Source organism: Pan troglodytes, chromosome 8, assembly GCF_028858775.2.
Source record: "Pan troglodytes isolate AG18354 chromosome 8, NHGRI_mPanTro3-v2.0_pri, whole genome shotgun sequence".
Classification (NCBI taxonomy): Eukaryota; Metazoa; Chordata; class Mammalia; order Primates; family Hominidae; genus Pan; species Pan troglodytes.
The window spans coordinates 72,793,549-72,815,724 of record NC_072406.2 but is presented as its reverse complement, the minus strand read 5'-3'; the positions used below and the strand labels follow the sequence as shown (position 1 = coordinate 72,815,724).

The 22,176-nt window shown below is 38.2% G+C and overlaps 1 protein-coding gene across 7 annotated transcripts in view; it reads left to right on the top strand.

Annotated features, from left to right (window-relative positions):
• ANK3 (ankyrin 3) overlaps window positions 1–22,176 on the top strand; it is a 714,446-nt gene that overhangs the window by 195,804 nt on the left and 496,466 nt on the right. The gene's annotated exons all lie outside the window — the stretch shown is intronic.

The following is a 22,176-nucleotide window of genomic DNA, read 5'->3' as shown; positions in this document are numbered from 1 at the left end:
AAACAGGTAACTGGGAGGATTTGGCTTTTAAGATTTTTGTACACCTGACTATACAGAAAAGTCTAGTGTATAAGACTTTTCTTTAGTGGTGGACAAATTTGGAATTCTGTAGAGAATGCATTTCCCTTATCTGTTATCCTTGTTCACCACTGGCCCTTTTCTTTGCCTCATTCAGTTTTAATCATCATCCTGAAATATCTTCTCTACTTCTAAAAACAACTATCAAGGGACATGTGACCCAACCCAAATATGAAACTGTGGTTGGCGGCCCCATGGATAAGGAATAACACAAAATTAAGTATAACCACAGTTGCCTTGCTTAGAGGGAAATGACATTTATCTGAAATTATTTTTGATGTGCTCAGATTTTTAAAAAGAACCTAGAATTTATTCATTACACTAATACATTTTAAATGTATTCCCTTATAAGAATGACTCATCATGAATCACACATTATAGGAGCATTTTAGTCATTGTGCACAAATGAGACAGTGACAAAGGAAAATGAAATGTCACCTTGTTTGTTCCATTATGTTGTGTGGTTTAAGATTCAGATTTTTTTAAGTTATAGCCTATAGCCAATACACCATATATTCCAATTCTACCATATTTTTGAAAATCAAATATGAATTTTTAATTTGTAAAATAAGCCTGCTTGGGAATATTTATTTCATTTGTGCAATACCTTATTTTTATGATACAGAAATTAATGAATATAGTTTTTCCATGACATAAATTAATTTCTATTTTCTCCCATAAATTTCAAAAGCAGGCTTATCATTTAAGCCAGTGAGTTGGGGTATTGTGAATATAATATTGCAATATATACTGAGTGACTCTGAATAATTAGGTGGGTTATCTAGTAGATATTTGACTTAATCCCACCACTTAATCCGTCTGTTTTCTGTGCGTATGATGTGATGGTTTGAGGTTCTCAATTGAAAATGATCTCTACTGTCCACTTTAAAAGTATTTTTCATACAACAATCTTAAAATAATTAGTATGTTCAAAAAATACATGAAAAATCTAAAACTAGGTATGCATCACATTAAATTGCTGAATTGTTTAACACATCCTTTTTTATATTTTCTCCCCAAATCTTATACCAACTGTTAGAAGAACTGAGTAGCTATAACAAAGGCATTTCGGCAAATACGATAACTGTTTTCATTCTACAAAATAACAGTCTCTGAATGAAAAGAAAACTTTTGTTTAGTTGAATGTGGAATTTAAAATCCTCCCTCTAAATTTTCATTTATTTCAAATCCTTCCACTGAAATGTGAATTTTTTGACATTTTTTTCCCTTACAATTTTTCTTGAAGCTGAATGTCAACAGTAGCAATTTCTGGCTGTTGGTGGGTCAGACATTTAGGTTAATGCTTCTGCTGGCTTTGTTTCAGCCAACTGAAGAATTTTGATTACAATTATTGGGATTACTTTAATTTAGAAAAGTGCCAGTCCCTTTTTGCAAGCATGATTTATTCTCGCATAAATAAAATTAAAAGTTTTTATAGACAGCAGGTCTGTTTTTTTGGCTCTTATACTCTTGGGTGCACTATTAAAGAAGAAGAAACTAGAAGAAAGAAGATGACTTATTAGAGATGAGTCAGACTCCGTTGTGGAAAGCTTTGTCACCCATCGAACCACAGTTAGCTGGGTGGATGCATCTTGCTTAGCCCTCTTTTCAGTAGAAGTGGACATTTTTTTTGTTTATGTGATTCACCTTTTCTTGAAGTCGTATGAGAAGATCCCTGAAAAAGGAATCATATATGAACTTGTGTTGGGTATATTTCAGGATACTCAGAAAAGAACGTTCCTCTCTTTGATCATGTCGACTATTTTAGAAACATACTCTATTAAGTTTTTTATGAAGGCAATGTTTTCATGTTTAGTTTGTAAAACTTTATTTAAAAGGATTTTAAAGAAGGAAAGCGGATGAATTGCAGGTGGCATTTCTCTAATTTTTTGCTGTTACATCATTGTAACTACACAGCTTGTTCAATTTTTCATGCATGCTTTAAAATATGTGTGCACTCTTCTGCAAAACAAGCTTTCCGAAGCTTAACTAAGGGGATGCAGATTGTTACATCTTTAAAGTAGGATTGTCAAATTTTTCATCTGCAATTATAAAATCAGTGATCACCATCTCAACAGAAATAATTACATATGCATTTTATAATGGGTTTGATAAGAGAGAGAAATAGTTTGTGAATTCCTGAAAAATAACCAGACAAACTTGTTGAAAGTAGTTTTTAGTCACTCCTAATAAGATCACAAGCATTTTGTAAAATATTTGCAACCACATAGAATTCTTTTTCACTTAGTTGCAATTTGCAATGGCTATCCCCAAAGAGAAAATAATTTGATTGTTATCGAAATCTTGAATTTAAACAACCAATATTGTTTCCAAAATACTATTTGTGATTTTTTTTTTAGCTGGAGGTTTCAAACAGTTGCTTTGCCGATATTTAGAGCAACCATTGTTTCATTATCATTGCTCACTTAAGGGGCTTCTGTATACAATTTTTTTTTTCTAATCATCTCCCCACAGTGAAATGTTAGTACTATAGATCTACTTTTTATCTCTTTATGTAGTATATGTATATCTGTACTTTATGCATAAAAATAATGTGCAATGAATAAGATTTTTCTTCCCCCAACCCCAGAACCAATATTTGCCCTGTGAGGGGAATTAACACCCTCACCAAGAATGCATGATGTAGACAGAGTAAACTCCATTCAACCTTGACTGAGGTAAGATCAGTAACAAGCCAAGAAATTACAGCCCCTCCTCTTTATTGCTAAGTCTTGTGGAGGGTACATAATTTTCTTAGATGTAACATTAGGCTGCCTGAATATTATTTCCACTATATATAGCCCACCAGTATGTATTTGGCATATATTCAAAGGGAAAATAATGTTCTCTTCAGATAAAGGGGCTTTCAGAGTCTTCTGCAATGAAGGACTATTTTGAGACAGGACAATTTCTGTTGGGCATCACCAAATCAGAAATTTCGAGTGAACATATTTTTCATTGCTATAAAATAGAGAAATGAAAAGTGAGGAATTTCCCTTTCTGGATGTGGCTCATATAGTATATTGGTTTCATTTCTGACCTAAATTGAAAAGCCCACTGATACTGAGTGACTGTGAAACCGCAAACATTAGAGCCCAATAAATTTGGATGTTTCTAAATCTACAAGTGCTGTGATTTAAGGCTGCCAGTCTACAGTGACCCGTATTGCTAGTGGCAATGCTGAATAGTTTCACAAAAAGAAAAACATGTCTCAAGCTAGGCGTTCTGGAGCCGTAGCTGCAGTGAGCCCAACTTGCTTCCAGCAGTTGTATGAATATTTACCCAGCTGTGATGAAATTAGGTTTGGTTTTAAGGATCCATGAAGGTTTAACAGTGGAGGCTGATTGACACTAGGTGATCCTGCTGGGGATTTTTGTTTTGAGTTTATTTCTTGCTGAAAAGCTAGGGAAGTACTTTTCCATCCTATAGCATTGGGACTTTTGTCACAAGCCAATAGTTTACCAGTTGTGGTAATAAGAAACATGCATTTTCCGCATACTTGAAAATAGAAAATTGCCATTTTAACTGTTACAGCTGGCTTATGGCTATGATTTCAGGCTAATTACAGTTTTCTCACATATACTAATAACGCTAATTTAGAATTTTTACATAATCACACTCTCAGGTAGAACTGACAAGCTTCTGAGAAGTGAAAACTTTGTGTATATCCTGGAGGAAATTTAGGTTGTTGCAGACTTCATGCCCTGCCCTACAGTAATGAGATGTATTATTTTTCTTGAGTGCCAATGTATTTTATGCATAGGACCCTTTGAAGCAACTTCAATTAGAAAAAATATATATATCCTGAAGAATTCTTTGACTTATTGCAATTTAGAACACCCATTTATCTTTTACCGTGTAGTTGACTCTTGACCTTCACAGATTTAACAGGAGAGTCTCAGTGTTTCCCAAGTGATCCAGAGTAATTTGCAATTCTGCTGAGACATGAATGCATTTGGAGTTCTGGAAGGCTGATGCGCAGAAGCAATTCACTTGGTGAACAAACCTAGCCACCCACTCAGGACGTGCCACCCATTGCACTCTGACTGTCCTATATTATTTGTTTGCACCTAGGAAGGAAATTATGTGCTAGAGGGATCCATGAATTTGGGGAGCCACAGAGGTCTCTAGCTTATCTAGTCATAAATATCAGCACTCTGTTGTTATTGTTCCTATTCTGAAATATCGGAGTGGTGACTCTTAACACCACCAACTAAAGATTCTAATATGGGCCTTCTGAGAATCACTTCCATAGTGAAAAGGTTGTGTCATAAATCCTCAGGTGTGTCAGGGCAGGAAGAAGAAGCAGAGGAAATAAACCAACTGGAATGAGGCTTAAATATAACAATAGAAATAAAACACCTTAATTTTTTATTAAATATTTTAATATATCCAGTGTTACCATATTACAAAAATAAATCTTGTTGATATTCTAATGGATAATGGAATAATTTCTTAAATTAAGTCTTTGTTACAATTAGATAAATAAAGGTAGATGGTATAAAGGGGCTTGAGAACAATAGTCCATATTCTTCCTTAACTTTCTTCTCTACCAGCTAATCTTATATTATACATTTACCTTTGGAATATAAGACAGCTATTCCCTAAAAATAATTCGGCCCAGCTCATGACACAATGAACATGCATTACAAATAATGGGGTCAGAAACTGATTCAGTTTTATTGTGCACTTTGTTCCCTCTTCACCCTCAAACTCCACTTGCTTTTTCCAGTGTTGATAACTCTACACTGAAGTAGAGTTAACTCTACTTCCCATGATACTACTAGGCTGTAATATCCACTAGCTTCATCTTTTGTCTCTGAGAAGTAGTTACTGGCATGTGTGGAGGAGTGTTTTGGAGAAGAAGAGTGCCTAGCCTGGGCTTTAGAAGATTGGAGAGCCTGGAGCACTTCTTCAGCTGCTCTGGAGAAGAAATAAACCCTCTGTCCAGCTCTGGGGAGGGTGCTGAGCTCTTCTCTGAGTGACAGCTTCCTTGACCCAAACATGATGGGATTCTTCGGGATCACACAGATCCAGTCCAGCTCTAAAGTTCTGAGTCCTCATAAATTCTATTGTTCTTAGTCACTCCTTCATTTACACAACCAGGGAGCTGCTGTGCCTTCCAAGGCCTGGTACCAGTTCCTTTTGGTCCAGTCGTGTCCAAATTGAGCAGCAAGGGCCTGGGGCAGGCAAGAGCTGAGTTCATGAGAACAGCACTTCTCAAACCTTTAGAGTCCCGGGATCAAGTTCACACACAAGAAATGCTGGAGGAACATTTCAAGGAGTTGCATTCCAACATGATACACTCTGTTTTATGACTTTTGCTGGCTGAGAAGAACTGTTTGCAGCCCTGAGCAGGCTTTCTTACATCCTCCTGAGGGTACTTGTTAAACATTCAGCCACTCCTCTTAGAATTACCCTCGCCAGGTTGTTCCCTGCCCAACATTTCCCAGCAGAACTTGCTCAGCTCAAAGGTCTGTCTGACACCTACACCCATAACATTATGCATCTTCAGTTATAGCAAAATTTATTATACTTGGTGATCATATTTGTCAGCATGCTTGAAAAGGGCCTATAGCATTCTGGTTGAAAACCTGTGGTCCAAAGAAGTGTTTCTGAAAGCTCTGGAACCAAGAGATCATCATCCATATCACCAAATGATCACCACGACCCCCAGTCTCTACTGCATGAGAACCCTGCAGTTGGGAGAGCGCAATCTGTGTTTTAACAAGGGCTGCAAACAGTTCTTCTCATCCAGCAAAAGTCATAAAATAGAGTGTATCACGTTGGAATGCAAGTCCTAGAAATGTTCCTCCAGCATTTCTTGTGTGTGAACTTGATCCTGGGACTCTAAAGGTTTGAGAAGTGTTGCTCTCATGAACTCAGCTCTTGCCTGCCCCAGACCCTTGCCACTCAATTTAGATAGGACTCAACCAAATGTAGCTGCTACCAGGTCCTGGGAGGTACAGCAGCACCCTGGTTGTGTAAATGACAGAGTGCACCCCATTTAGCATTCTGGTGCCTGCTAAAATTTGGTCGGCTGCACAAAGATGGCCACACATACATTCAACAGAGAGGCCTGATTGTGAGAAGTAAGTATGCAACTGGGTCTCTTTAGACTGCAACATGCAGATTAATCTCAGTAAAAATCATTTGAATTGATCACAGCCCATTTTGATTTTAGAAAGAGGTTCCTAAGCTCTGGCTTTGTGTCAGAATCAGGCTTTTAAACAATATTCATTCCTGTGTTTCACCTGGAATACTAAAATTCAGTCTAATCTGAGGCCCAGGTGCCTGTTTAAAATACACCTTCCAGATGTGTCTGCAGCCAGTCTGCAGAGTGTTTGTGAATTACTGATCTGGATGGTGCTTCTCAAACATAAGTGAACATTAGAGTCACCAGGAGAGCTTCTTAAGCCTGATTCCTGGCCCCATTCCTAGAGATATCTTTTCAAGAGGTCTGAAATGGGATCAGGAATCTGCTTTTCTAACAGACTTCTAGGTGATACTGGTTCTTGGACCTCAGCACTCTGACACAGAAAACTGCAATACGAACTTCTGAGCTCCCAAATAAATGTCAGGCTTGACTTCCATGAGCTCACCAAGACTTGTACCAATCTCACTAAAGTTCCCTATTTATTGTTATTTTCCTTATTTTTTGAAATAGCTGATATATTCACATAAAAGTTATTAACTTTTATGTGAATATTAAAGTTATATGAATATTAAAATTAAAAGTTAATAACTTTTAATTATGTGAATATATCAGCTATTTCAAAAAACAAGAAAAATAAAATGTATAAACAGACATAGAGTAAATTTTCTCTCTTCTGGCCCACAGCCACTGATTTTCCCTCACCAGAGGCAACTAATATTACAGTTAATTGTGTATCTTTCCAGAGATATTTATGTTTACAAAGGCACGTGTATATAAATATATACACACTGAACCTCCTTTGTAATTAAAATCCTAGCATTCCCTGTTCTGTACCTTGCTGTTTTCACCTAATATACTGTGTGAATCTTTCCCTTTCAGTATCTAGAAGGCTCCCTGGTTCTTTGTGCGTGGTTGTGTGGTACTCATTGCATGATTGTCTCATAATCTATTTAAACAGCCTCTATTTTTGGGCATAATTGAGTTGCCAGTCATGGAGTCCACAAATAACGAGCAGCCACCCAAAGTCCAAAAACATCACATCTGAGCAAATCACCTCATCCTCTCCATTCACTCCTGAAGAGATCGCTTTCTGAACATTCTCCATTATTTGTATTCTCACTGATTCTAAAGACAAAGTTTAGTTTTGCTCAATGTAAAATATAATTTTAAAAATTACCATTAATGTATTAAATGAAGAGTTCTCTTGTGTAAGGAAGGGTGGAGAGTAATATTTATTGAGTGCACCTTCAAGGCCATGTTCTTGGTTTGAGGTGTTCACAGACTCAATGATTAGGAGGCAAACGCTTGGTGGATATGTCCCCCACCCAACCCCCACATCCACCACACAGAATAGCATCCAGCTCTGAGAAATTAAGGTGTAGAGCTAGCAAACAGTGGAGCTAAGGTGTTAACTCACTTCTTCCAAGATCCAAAACCCTGTGTGTGCGTTCCCTTATGAATGTCTTCAGGTTAGGGGTGCCCAAGGCCATGGGGGCTCAAATCCTACCTTCCTTAGCAGGGTCAGCTTTAGGGTAAGGTGAGGAAGGCACATAGGGCAACAAACTTACAGAGGCGCCCACTCTCAGAATCCTGCCCGTGTGCCCGAGGCGCCTCATTTGCTGCAGTCTAGTCAGCCCCAGTGCCTTAGTTTTCTTATCTATAAAATTTGTACCTATATCATAGGGTTTTTTTTTTTTGGTGAAGATTAACAAAATTGAGGATTAATAAAATTTAAGCACATAAAATATTTAGAAGTGCCTCGCCTATTATAAGTTCTAGTTAAACTTAGTTATCATTAAATTTAGTTTCTTGATTCTTCCCTTATGTAGAACAGTCATAATCTTGATTAAATAAACAGGGTTCCAGATGCTCAAAAATTTAAAAAAGAACAAAGAAAAATTTTGATGGCTTCTTGTGAGCTTCCTTTCATGGACTGACTTAAATAGGAAGATCCCAACATCTCCTTTCAAGTCATCATCTCCTAAAAATCTACCCAACAGAAACCACTGCCTGGGCACCAAGATTGGCTTCTGTCTTGTGGTGGGGGGAAAGGAGGCAGGGTTCTGGCAAAGGCCAGCTGGCTGCAAGGGGTCAGGCCAGGGGGAGACGTTCTCAAGACTGGAGTCTTGTTTCCTTCTCCTTCAAAAGCAGGGGGTGGGATGGGGGAATCCCAATTCCTTTTTAATGCCAGCTTTTATTCAATGCCTTTTGAGAATTCCCTCCTTCCCACACTTCCTCCCACTCAATATCCAAAAATATTAATGCCTGAGAACGAAAACAAATTCTGAGGCTTTTAAATAAGTCCTTTGAAAATGTCTATCATGTATCTTATATATTGGTTTAGACAGTAAGATGATTGGGGTTTGCCTATAGATGGTGTTAATGTAATGTCTAAATGCTATATTGTCACATCTCATATATGCCAGTGCTTAATCAGAACCAAGACTAACAGATTCATGACTAAAAGCTGTTAGTTGGTGTTTGTAAGGCATGTTTTTTTCTTTTCTTTTAGAATAAATGTTCCTTCAGAGCATGTGAATAAATAAACATGTGTTTGAACTTCGCCATTCTTGCTTTTGATAGGAGGAAAACCAGCTTACTATATGTATGTATTTACAACACTCTGGAGTGCGTGCACGTGAGCCCCCAAACATGTCCATATATAATCAGTCTTAATTTTCAAAATAAATTGTATTGATTAAACCTCTATCGATGTGTGGGGGTGGCACATAGATCAGTTGGTAACTGACAGCCTCTTCCACCATGTGCATCTGTGAAGACAGTCCTGATTGCCACTCTCATTGTGTTTATGCCTAGGCATTTGAGAACATTTTGTGATCCAATGTTTCAGAGCCTTCCGAAAGCCTTTGCTTGGGAAAAGCACACTCAGGCCTGATGACTGCATGCTAGCCTGGCATATATACATGACTGTTGTTTCTGGCACTTTGCAGACATGTTTTCTCTCACCCTTATTGTCTACCCCCACTTTATCTCGGGAGAGCAGCTGCTGTGCATTCCCTTGCTGATGGTTCTTTGCACATACCTTCTGTGCATGGCATGGTACTGTTGTGAGTATCCTTTGAGGGCTGGTAGATCACAATGTTCATGGTAATGGTGAACCCATCATATCTTTAACAGATGGCTCAAATGTGAAATTCATGCAAATGTCCATATTGGGTTAGTATCTCAGCATTATTATAAACATTAATGTCAACCATCTCAGTTCTTTAGGCAGTGGTCTCCAAACTATTTTAATCATTCAGTAGTAAAAACTCAGCATCTGTACTCAATATAGATCAGTGATTATTAACAGGAGATGATTTTTGTCCCCCAGGGGACAACTGACAATGCCTGGAGACACTTGGGTTGCTGCAGTGGTTGGGGAGGAGGGTGAGGAGTGGTGCTACAGACATCTAGGAAGAAGAGGACAAGGATGCTGCCAAACATCCTAAATGCACAGGGCATCACCCCACAGCAAGGAATGATCTAGCCTAAAATGTCAATAATGCTGAAGTTTCAAAACCCTAATGCATAGGTTGAACCATATGAAATGCATATAATTTTTAATAATACATATTAGGCTGAGCCATATAAAACTGCAAATATTTTGGTTTGTAAAAATGGCAGTTTCATACAGTTCAACCTAATGTAAGTATGGATTTCTGAATGAACTGCTGTACAAATAAATTATTTACATTTTAAAATTCAAAAACATTGCAGGGCCTGGTGGCTCACACCTGTAATCCCAGCATTTTGGGTGGCCAAGGTGGGTGGATTGCCTGAGGTTGGGAGTTCAAGACCAGCCTGGCCAACATGGAGAAACACCGTCTCTACTAAAAATATAAAATTAGCCAGGTATGGTGGTGTATGCCTGTAATCCCAGCTACTCGGGAGGCTGCGGCAGGAGAATCGCTTGAACCCAGGAGGTAGATGTTGTGGTGAGTCGAGATTGCACCATTACAATCCAGCCTGGGCAACAAGAGCGAAACTCTGTCTCGAAAAAAAAAAAAAAAAAAAAAAGAAGAAAAGAAAAAAAGAAAAAACATTGACTTTTATAAAGGCTGTTATTCAGAATTTTAGTATTTTCTTTTTGTTTGCTTATGGATCGTTTTGCATGTATCCCATCTTGGTGAGCACTGTTCTAGACTTTCGTTTAATCTGAAGGTTGATGTGACAGCCATCAGTTTACTAGGCTACAGCACTCTCCTACTTGCTCTTTGGAGCAGTTAGGGGTTCCTTGGTGATGTCTAGGGTGACTGGCTGCCTCAGGTAGCGCAGACAGACCTATAGGAATTTGGGCTCTAATCTTGTTTGCCATCTCAATTGAATCAGCTTTCCCCTGAAATGCTTAAGATATCCACCCTTCATTTAGATTGCATTGCAAGAGAGCCTTTAGCAGGCAAAATTACAGTTTGAAAACCACTGAAGGAGATGGTAACTTTCTGAAGTACAGGGATTATTTCCTTTCTCTGTATGCTCAATATGTAGCACATAGCAACTGCTCAATAAATGCTCTTTTGAATGAATTTCAGAGAAAATGTTACTTGGATTGAGGAGGACTTTGAATTATGGAAAGGCAAATTTTTTCTTTTAGTAATACTTTCAGAAAAAAATCTGATTTTCTTAAGGTTCTTAGCCTTAGGCAGGTTTATATGCTATTTTTGTTTTGTTGGCTTATCTGGTGGTATTTATTAAGAACTCGTGTGGGTGTGTATTTCTGAACCCTTCTCTCTCTCTCGTGTTCTTAAATTGCCTGCAATCAATATGGACTACTAAAAACAAAAGACTTCTCCTGCATATGGTTACATAGTGTACATTGATCTTATGAAGCATGTTGAAGAGATCTGGTGCTTATCTTCCTAGCACTTAAGCAACTGATGAATGTTAGGCTTACCTAGGGAGCTTTGAAGAATCCAGATACCTGATCTGGGGTAGATCCCTAAAATAAGTATTTTTTAAATGGTGTTTAGGTGATTCTAGCTTTCAGTCAGTGCTGAGAGCCATTGACTTAGAAGTTAATTGTCATTTGTTTTCTACAATTTCTTTTTTAATTTAACTGCCCATCTAGCACGCTATGGAAATGGTCTCCAATATCTATATATTTAAGTGAAAAAAGCAAGACATGGATATTTATTAGATGTATACATGTATGTATATATACGTGTATATATGTGTGTGTGTATAACATGGACATTCACACAATACATATATTCAGAAAATGACTTCTAGGGAGACACACCAAAATTTTTAGTGCTGATCACTTGAGTGAGATTTGGGGTTTGGAGACTCACTAACTGTCCAGTTTGCATTTTGTTTTCTCTATGAGCATTAAAAAGAGCAAAAACAATAAACTGCACTGAGCCTGTGCTCTTATCAACCTACATTTTTTTATTTCTTCATACTAGTCTTTTTCTAAATATACCATTTGGGTCTCTCATTTCTTTTCCACTGCATTGACATAATTTTCTGGAAATCTGTTGTAGAAAATATTAATTTGGCACTGGGAAAAGCTGATTATCTCTATCCTAACAACCTCTTTAGAATGATCCTAATATATTCCTACCACAATGCCTTTTTTGTTTCAAATTCTTGATGGGTAAGCGTATTACACTAAAGAGCTGTTTTGTCACAACGATCTGGAATAATCACTCCTGACATTTTTATGAGTCACTGTAAAATTCAAAGAATGTCTGTTTGATGGAACACACAATAAAAGGGACTCCAATGTATAGAAGCAGAGTATTAGGGATAATGTTATATTTTATAATCGCCTCAGCTGAGATTGATACTGTTTTTAAAGTTGCTACTGATTTCATTGTTCCAATAACATTGATGAAATCATTCGTAGGAAACCAACATTACAGTACTCAGAGAACAATCGATCAAATACGTCTTTTGTATACTGAGGAAAATAACAGTTTCAAAAGGCCTTCTAATTTTTCTGTCAACTGTGTGTGAAGAATGAGTGTAGTTGATTTCACTGAGAGGACTCTGTTAACTAAGGGAATTATGCAAGTGAAAAATACCATTAGGATGGGGAATTCTTTCATAGTTGACTTGTTTTGTACTATCCTGGAGGAGTCAGAGTTTCTGACAAGTTCCATGTAAACCTGGGCTAGCTCACATTACATTTTATTTCTAGATTTTTTTTAAGGCTCAAATATCCTTTCTCTGCAATCTCTGAAAGAGCTTAAATCAATTTGGCCTGGTTTTCCTTGATGCAGCATCAGGCAGTCTGGACCATCTCCCCTTTCTGCAAATAATGTTAGAGCTTTCACATCTGCGCAGAATAAGTGAACTCACAGGAATTAGCATTTGCCAGGTGCTTCATCATTTACAAAGTGCGTTCGCATGCATTTGTTCCCCACAATAACACGAATAATGTGGGCATTCTATTCCCTCCATGTTGCAAGGAAGTTAAGTGATTGTCCAAATTCACAGTTTGAACAGATAGGACCAAAATACATGGTAAAGGGACAGGAATCCTTTTATATTGGCAAAATAAAAATAGTTGACAAAGTCTGGTGTGTCTCCTCCCAAAAAGGACTACAGTCATATAGGACAGAACCCACGTCTCTTATTTCCTTGGTAACCACTGCAGTTTAGCGCATATAGTAGGCTCTCAGCAAGTACTTAATATCTTTCTAAGACACCTAATGAGTTATTTAAATACCGTGTTCTCTTTCTTTCAAAAGGAACTAATAGTTTCCTTCAACCCTTCTAAATTTTATATATTATTGAAACAACATGTGTATTAAATGCAATTTTCCTAGTATACCTTATAGTCATATCAATAAAGAGCATTTACATGGATTTTCTGAGATGCTGAAGGACAGCTGTGACTATTAATATTGAAAATCAGCTTTGACATTTTTACATGGTTTCTGGGAGTGAAAATGTTAAAAATCCTGTCTCTTTTCAAGATGGATGTTTATATTTATAATAGAATCTTCTGAGATTTTTCTCAAAATGAGACGCTTCTGTTTACATATGGAAACTGTGTTGTGGTTTTAGACTTAACCAGTTTCTCCTACAATTGCCCGTGAAAGAACTGTCCTATGGGTTGGAATTTCTACAAAGAAATTAATGTCAGATGAAATTATTAGAAGGGAAAATAAAGTACTTAATTTAAATAATTTGTTTTGATATCAAATATCACAGTGATTTGAATAAGCAAAAACTGACAAAATACAGTGCTGAATTATTGATTCAGCTTAGGGTATTCAATGATTACATTGCAAAATATTTCACTTCATGGGTCCAGTTCATCAAGTGAACTGTGGGTTCATGGACTCCTCATGCTTTTGACATGATGCTCCCTTTCATCCTTGTACATGTGTCGTCGTGGGAGTTTATGACAAATCAAGTTCACTTGACCCCAATCTCAGTATCCTCCACCCCCCAGGCATGATGAAACATGTGGTTTTAGTCAGCAGCTTTTGTGGTTGTATTAGTCTGTTTTCATGCTACTGGTAAAGACATACCCGAGACTGAGCAATTTGCAAAAGAAAGAGGTTTAATGGACTTACAGTTCCACATGGCTGAGGAGGCCTGACAATCATGGTGGAAGGCATGGAGGAGCAAGTCACATCTTACATAGATGGCAGCAGGCAAAGAGAGAGCTTGTGCAGAGAAACTCCCATTTTTAAAACCATCAGATCTCATGAGATTCATTCACTATCACTAGAACAGCATGGGAAAGACCAGCCCTCATGATTTAATCATCTCCCACTGGGTCCCTCCCACAACTTGTGGGACTTATGGGAGCTGTACAGTGAGATTTGGGTGGGGACACAGAGCTAAACCGTATCAATGGTCTATACTCTTCTGTGGATTACTCTCTTCATAGCCAGGCTCCAGGTTGCTGCTTAACCTAGTGTTTCTCAGACTTGCCTGATAATTAGAATTACCTGGGATGGCTGGTTAAAATCCCCAAGACCTTTTCTTGGAGACAAGATTTGATTTAGTCCAGGAGATTCTTATTATCAGGAGTCTGTAACCCTTTGGTTATACCACTGAGTATAGGACAGGACATTAGTGGACCTAGAGATAACTTAGATGGTAGTGGTGGAATGAGTAAGTGGGAGAGGCCAGAAGGAATAGAATGTGAGTATAAGAGCACCAGAGCATTCCTTTAATTTAATACAAGAAAAGACCTGGCCAAAGGCTTGTACACCTTTTGAATAGACCAGTGTATGTTTATACATATGTGTGCAGATGTAGATGCTTGTTGTTTTTACCCGGTATCATTGTTCAGAATGTAAGCATCCCATTTAATCTTACAACAACTTTTATTTTTTAATGGTAGTGACAAAGAGTGTATATGACCACATGCTCTTATTTTATCAGTAGAAAAATGTGTATCTCTGCCATTTGACCCAGCCATCCCATTACTGGGTATATACCCAAAGGACTATAAATCATGCTGCTATAAAGACACATGCACACGTATGTTTATTGCAGCACTATTCACAATAGCAAAGACTTGGAACCAACCCAAATGTCCAACAACAATAGACTGGATTAAGAAAATGTGGCACATATACACCATGAAATACTATGCAGCCATAAAAAATGATGAGTTCATGTCCTTTGTAGGGACATGGATGAAACTGGAAATCATCATTCTCAGCAAACTATCGCAAGGACAAAAAAACCAAACACCGCATGTTCTCACTCATAGGTGGGAATTGAACAATGAGAACACATGGACACAAAAAGGGGAACATCACACTCCAGGGACTGTTGCGGGGTGGGGGGAGGGGGGAGGGATAGCATTAGGAGATACACCTAATGCTAAATAACAAGTTAATGGGTGCAGCACACCAACATGGCACATGTATACATATGTAACTAACCTGCAAATTGTGCACATGTACCCTAAAACTTAAAGTATAATAATAAAAAAATAAAATAAAGAAAAATGTGTATCTCTGACAAACTACTTTTGGTACGTAAATATTATTCTCAAAATTCTTTGGCACAAATCTACTTCTGCATATACCAGGAAAGGCTGTAAAAGACTCTGAAATGGGCAAAAGTAGATTACTTGATGTCTTTTTAATGGACCGTTAGGTGATGTCTAGTATACTGTTCTTGGTTATCTAATTCTCTAGAGGTGTGTTCTTTTCATTATCTTTAACATAGGCTATAGAAAACTGATAGGCAAATAAATTTTATCTATGAAGATTCAATTGACACCACCCATCTTTCTTGTAGAAGAGGTTTTGTGTCTTCTAATTCATTTCAGCATTTCAGATTGTCCGTGTATGTGTCTGCTATTTGAACTGGTTGTAATGTCTTACTGGTTTCCTCATTAATTTAAGGATTTCAATAAAATCTTTGAAACATGTCTGTTTCATATTCATAGAAGAATCATCATTTTAGTCTTTAAAAATATCCTTTAACTCATATCATCCTTATAAAGCCTTATGAGGATTATAAAATGGATATTACTATCTCCATTTAGGAGAGGATAGGAATTCAGCCAGTGGATAGGATTAGAAACCTCCTAGACAAGTACGTAGCAACTTGCAGTTATGCTGGACCAGAGGATCTGGAACCCAGCAGGTTAGAGTGTCAGCTCAGATAGCCCAAAGCTAGAGAATGGGTACAGATCTAAAACCTGGGTCCCGGTAGAAGGTCAAAGATTTATACAAGCAACAATTGTGGAATATAGGGAAGGAGCTGGGATATAGGGAAGGAATTTTTTTTAATCTAGCAAAGGAGACAGAAAAGGGCCATGTTCCAAGCAGAAATCTGGCCCAAAAGCATGCATTGGCTACAGAAAAAAAAAAAAAAAAGTCTCAATATGGAACCTTAGCAGTCCCTTTGTGTCAGAGCCATTATGTCATCCTGTGTCAGCAGGAAACAACCCCAGCGTGAGCATTGAAACTAAGCATAAAATTGGAAACACCTGGCTAAACGGAGGCGCTTGTGGGTTGAGGCAGGCAGCAACTCCTGATAACTAGATAAGGACAATGGCCTTCAGCTGGGCTCAGCTGCAAGGAATTGCATTGATTTTTAGGCATGTGGTTTATTTCAGAAAACTGCTCACATTTTCCAAATCCCCGTGGAGCTGACATTTTCTTACTACCCTGATTAATCACACTGTGTTCAAAGTGAAGAAACTTCTCTGCCCAAGGTATTCTTAGTCCCTTAATGGCAGCAATGCTACCTAGTCTCCCCTCCAACCCTCCATGCTTAAATTATTCTTGAGGTTATGTTTGCTGCCATTCTAAAGTAGAAGCATTGTTGATATTTTAGTAGCTTTCATTATCTGCTACAGCCAGAAGACAGTGATGTATTGAAAGTGATTTAGAAAATGGGAGATTTTGTCATTGCTTTTTTGGGGTAGGATGGCCTTTAAGTTAAGGCAACCCTTTTCACAACTTTGATCAATTACATTACAAAGGAAAAAAGTTATTTCAGATTGGGCCCTGGAATGGCTTCTAAGAAACCACAAATGATGTTTCAAATGTGAAACATTAAAATGACTAGGGTGATTAATTCCACACCATTATCCAACGTTGCAGCTACTGTCTGTATTGGTCTTTAATTTTACCTATGGGTCTTACAAAGGTAATTCATCATGATTACAAATAAACTTTATCAGTCCTGTCATGAATTTTCTAATTATATTTTGTGCTCAGATACTAACCATTGCTCAGAACTCTAGGCTTTATTTAAACTGTAAGACAGTTAATACCACTATGCTTTTTCCCCAGTCTGATCAGGAGCCTAAGTAGCTAATAGCTTCTAGGTAGAGTACTTCTTTGCTATAGACACATTAGCTTTTTGCATTACATAATGTATAATATATTCCTTTAAAGGATGGAAAACTGTACTAGGTATTTAAAAAAATTAGTTGCAATACGATGTAATTCATTCTTAAAATAATATACTGTTGCAACTTGACTCATAAGGCAGATTAATTAGAACTCAGCTGATGTAACATATAGATGTTCTACAAAGACGAGAAATAACCTCTTTAAAGCTGATACACAGTAAATAAAATAAGGTCCATAATTAATAACCTAGTCTCCTAGGCATGATTTATGTTGTGACAAAATAGATAACACTTGACAACTCTAACTACTTTTATTTTTGAGATAACAGATTTTCTAGATTATAATGGCTGGTTGGCTGCTGAAACAGTCCTCAAGATAGAGTGCTGAGCTAGTCTATGAATCAAATTAAAAAAAAACTAAGACAAAAATTGTAAAATGGAAAAATGATTAGGACTTTTGAGCAAAGTAGGAATTCAAAGAATTCGAAACATGTCACTGTGTATAATTGGTCTATTAATATGTAAAAATTGTTTTTGATTTTCACTTTTGCCAAGGAATCATGTCAAACAGTTTTTAGAAGGACAAATAATTTCTGTTTGCCAATCAAAATGATTTGAGTGACAACAATGGGCAGAAACACCATAGTAAGTACTCTAGGGAGTAATACAAAAAATAGAAAAGACTGGGCCTTTGCTGGAGAAGTTTATGACCTAGATGGTCAGGAGAATATACAGACAAAAGTTCAATTAAAGGATTGTTAGCATACTGGAATTGTGTGCAAACTGAGCAGGCCTCTTAGAAGGTAACTTTTTCATCGCCATATTTTAATCCTTTGAAATGTTTCTTATTTAATGACTTCTTTTCATTCCTATGAATGGATTGGAATGGAACGGAGATGGTCAAAATTTATTATTTTTTAAAATTCAACTTTTATTTTAGATTTAGGTAGTATATATGCAGGTTCGTTAATGGTTATATTGCATGATGCTAAGGTTTGGGATGCGAATTGTCCCATCACCCAGGTAGTGAGCATAGTACTCAATAAGTAGTTTCTCAACCCTTGATTTCCTCCCTCCTTCGTCCCCAGTGTCTATTGTTCCCATCTTTGTGTCCATGTATACCCAATGTTTAGCTCGCACTTATGAGAACATGCAGAATTTGGTTTTCTGTTTCTGCATTAATTTGCTTGGGATAACAGCCTTCAGCTGCATCCATGTTGCTGCAAAGGACATGATTTCATTCTTTTTGATGACTATGTAGTATTCCATGTGTATATGTACCACTAAAATGGAATTTTACATCAACAGACCTGAGCTTGAATCTTGGGCCTATCATATACAATAGAGTTACTTGACTTTGTGTTGCTTGTGTTAAAATTGAAACTCATGATCAGAGCATAATATCTGATCACTTCATGACAAAAATTTCAATAATCTAATAACTGATCAACCCTCTAACCCATCTTCCTCATCCTATATGCACACATACACAAACCATCATCTCTGATGTCATCCATATTTCCCAGTGTTATCTTTATGATTCTATGCCTTGGCTCTTACTGTGGTCAGGTGTAATAAAATGAACAAGAGAATATAAGCTCTTTGAAGGCAGTGATTTATTCTTTTTGCCCAGTGTCCCCAGTATCTAGAACAGGGCCTAGAGCATAGTAGGTGTCGAATATACATTTGTTGACTTATTTGAAATTAGAAAACCTAGGATGAATGCTGAGGCTTGTTCTTAGTTCATTTTCAAGCACTTGTCTTCTCCGAGAACCTATTTAGGTTATCAGAATTTAGAGTGAGAGGCAGCTTCTCTACTGGCAAAATGAGGAACTGGGGCAAGATAAATGTGTCCAAGGTATTTTGCAGTTCAATTAGCAGAAAATGATTTCTTCCTCCTCCAAACCTCTGGGACATATTGTCATTTATCCTTCCTTCGGATTAACATTTCCACCAGCATTGGGCTATAAGCTCCTGGAGGGCAGGGATTTTGCCTGAACATGGATTTTTCCTGTGACACCTGTCTAGTGTCTTAAATACAGGACACTATGAGATATTTGGTGAGTGGATAGACAGAGGAGCTAGTCTGTGTTCCAGTAAGGGCCTCAAGCCACAAAAGCAACTTTCTCAGCCTCTTTGCTGGAGCTTGTCATTCTTTAATGTCTCACCCAGGGCATTGGGTCTAGGCCAGGGGCTCCTCTCAGCTCCATAGATATTGCAACGTTACTTTTTCTTTATTCTTCTTACTTTTTAGCCTACAGCAAGGAGGGAAGCAAGGGTAATATTCTCTTACCGTGTTCTCCAGCATCTACAGAAAAGGCTTTTATTATAAAGGGGAAATAACTTAATTGCTCATCCCTAAGGCAGAAGGAAACCAGGTAGAAAGGAGGCTGGGATCTGAGCCAAGGAAGAGATGGGGACCTCCCAGTGCTTCCCAGCAACACCATGGCTGGGTTCTTTTTATCATTTTGGGTAAGTCATGAATTATCGAAATGCCTTCGGGCATCGCAAGCCAGAATTGCATATTGGTTTGGATAATTAAAAGCTGTTTCCATCAAAAAAATTTGTATTCAAGCCCTTGGTAGTCTTCAGGTGAAAATAGTTTTCCTGTCATTAAAGTTAATTAGTAAGTGTGTATGTGTGTTTATGAATCTGCAGATAATGGTTTCACAAGCTGTGAGATTGGGAGTTGGAAGGGAGGGGAAAGTGATAAAGAATCACCATCAGTGTCTAGTAGTCAGCTAGGCTTCTGAGTACACTGTATCCTAAACAGGACTGATCCTAAGGTTCATTTGGGGTATAGATTCTCAGGGCTCTTAGAGATTCTGATTCAGGAGTTCTGAGGTAGAGCCTGGAGTCTAGATGTTTAACAAGTACCCCAGGTGATTCTTATGATGGGCTAAGAGTGAGAAAACCTGCTGTGTGCCTTTCATAGGTATCTGAAGAATCCAGCTTCCTGTTGTAACATTAGGGGGCTTGTGGCTCAAGGAGGCCAGAGCAGCAACAGTATAGGCCTGCTACGTGTCACTGGGAGCATCTCATCTGCTGGGAAGTAGGAGCTTGCTATTTTTTCTCTTTTGACATTTGCTGATATGCACCATGTCATCTGAAGATAGAAGAAGTAGGTGCATTTTACATAAATTATGGGATGACAACACCAGAAACTTCTGGCAGCATGGAACAAGTTCTTCCATGAAGTCCTTCTTGCCCCAGGCTTTAGAGTAAGTTTTAGCCATGCCAACCTCTAGGGTAGCGTGGTGCTAACGTATTTTGGCTACATTTATTCAGTATTTCTGCTGTTCAGGGCTTTGCTAAGCCAGTGAGTCATGCCACTTAAACTGCACAACTTCTCTGAGATGTAGTATTATTCTTATGTTTATTATGAGATGCATAATAGGAGCAGAGCGAGGTTAAGCAACTTGGCTGAGTTTACACAGCTAGCCAGTGGGGTGGTTATCTGGTTCCTGTGCCTTCCCTTCCCAGTTACCCTTTACTGTCTGCTGGGGAGGGAGGCCCCAGTGGCTGATTTGTCTGTACCCTGGGAGAGTCATCTTAATTGTTTTATACAGAGCGCACTTCTGTCTCTCTCTCTCTCTTTCTCTCTTTTTTAATAATAGTGTCTTACATTGGTCTATATATTACAGTTTACAAAGTACTTTGAAATGTGCCATCTTGTGTGAGTCCCCACAACAATCCTGAGAGGTTATTTCTAGATTTTGTAAATGAGAGAACTGAGTTAGAAAGTTATGACTTGGCCAGGCTTGCAGTTATAGCTTTTACTTTTCTGTCTTTTTATTTCGTTAGCTGTTTTGGGCAGGTAATAAATACATACACGTGGCCCCAAATTCAAATTGTACAAAGGGTGCATGTTCTGGGTAATCTCGTTTCAGGTGAGATGGAGCATGTTCAGGATGGTATGGCCATAGATGGGTAATCTCATTTCATCTTCACAAGCCTACCAGTTTCATAGCTAAGAAAACTAAGAATCGGCTGGGCACAGTGGTTCACACCTGTAATCCCAGCACTTTAGGAGGCCAAGGTGCATGTATCACCTGAGGTCATGAGTTTGAGACCAGCCTGGCCAACATGGCAAAACCTCGACTCTACTAAAAATACAAAAATTAGCCAGTGTGGTGGCACGTGTCTGCAGTCCCAGCTACTCAGGAGGCTGAGGCAGGAAAATTGCTTGAACCTGGGAGGTGGAGGTTGCAGTGAGCCAAGATCGCGCCACTGCACTTCAGCCTGGGTGACAGAGCGAGACTGTCAAAAAACCAAACAGAAAAAACTAAGAATCAGAGTGGGTCAGATAACTTGCCCAAGACCACCCAGAGATGATAAATTGAGGTCCAGGATTCAAAGCCAGAGCAGCTCCATTCCAAAGCTCTTTCCATGGAACGTGGCTCTACAGTATTTTCCTTAGTCTGCAACGATCAAGGAGGCTATTTTTCACAGAGGTTTTAAGAAGAGCATTGTCTCCCTTCTCTTTAGGAAAAAGAAAATTCTGCTCTGTGATCCCTTTAGTGACAGCTAAACCTACATATTTGGAGTGTTGGTGCATTTTTTAAAAAATATACAAAGTAGGGTCTTGCTATGTTGCCCAGACTAGCGTGCAGTGGCTATTCACAGGCACAATCATAGTTCATAGCAGCCTTGAATTCCTGGGCTCAAGTGATCCTCTAGGTAACTGGGATCATAGGAGCTCACTACTAACTACTCCTAAATTTTTTTTCCTCCATTTTCTGATGGGAGTGGTTAGAGATGGTGAGAAAATATTTGGCAAAACAGCAGCCTCATTATTTTGTCTATAGGAGTAAGTTGCTACAGTCTTTCAAAATATTAGACACTTGGCTAATTAAAGTAGGATGTTACAGTGAAAACCAAGCTTGAAGCTGCTCTACTGATGCCAATCTTGTGGTTTTCCCACCACTCTGTCCCTCTCTCTTCCAGGGGTACTGTCAGTAGTTTTAAGTCTGTTAAGTGAGATTTCCCAGAACAGATCCTGGCTCCCAGTACCTGTGCCCTCAGTCCCATGGATTTGTGTTACAAGTAGGTTTTTCTTCTATTTCAGCCAAGGTTCTTGATACCTTTTTCTCTTTTTGGGGGCTACTGTTATAAACATTTTATGACTGTTCTTCATTTACATCTTTATTGT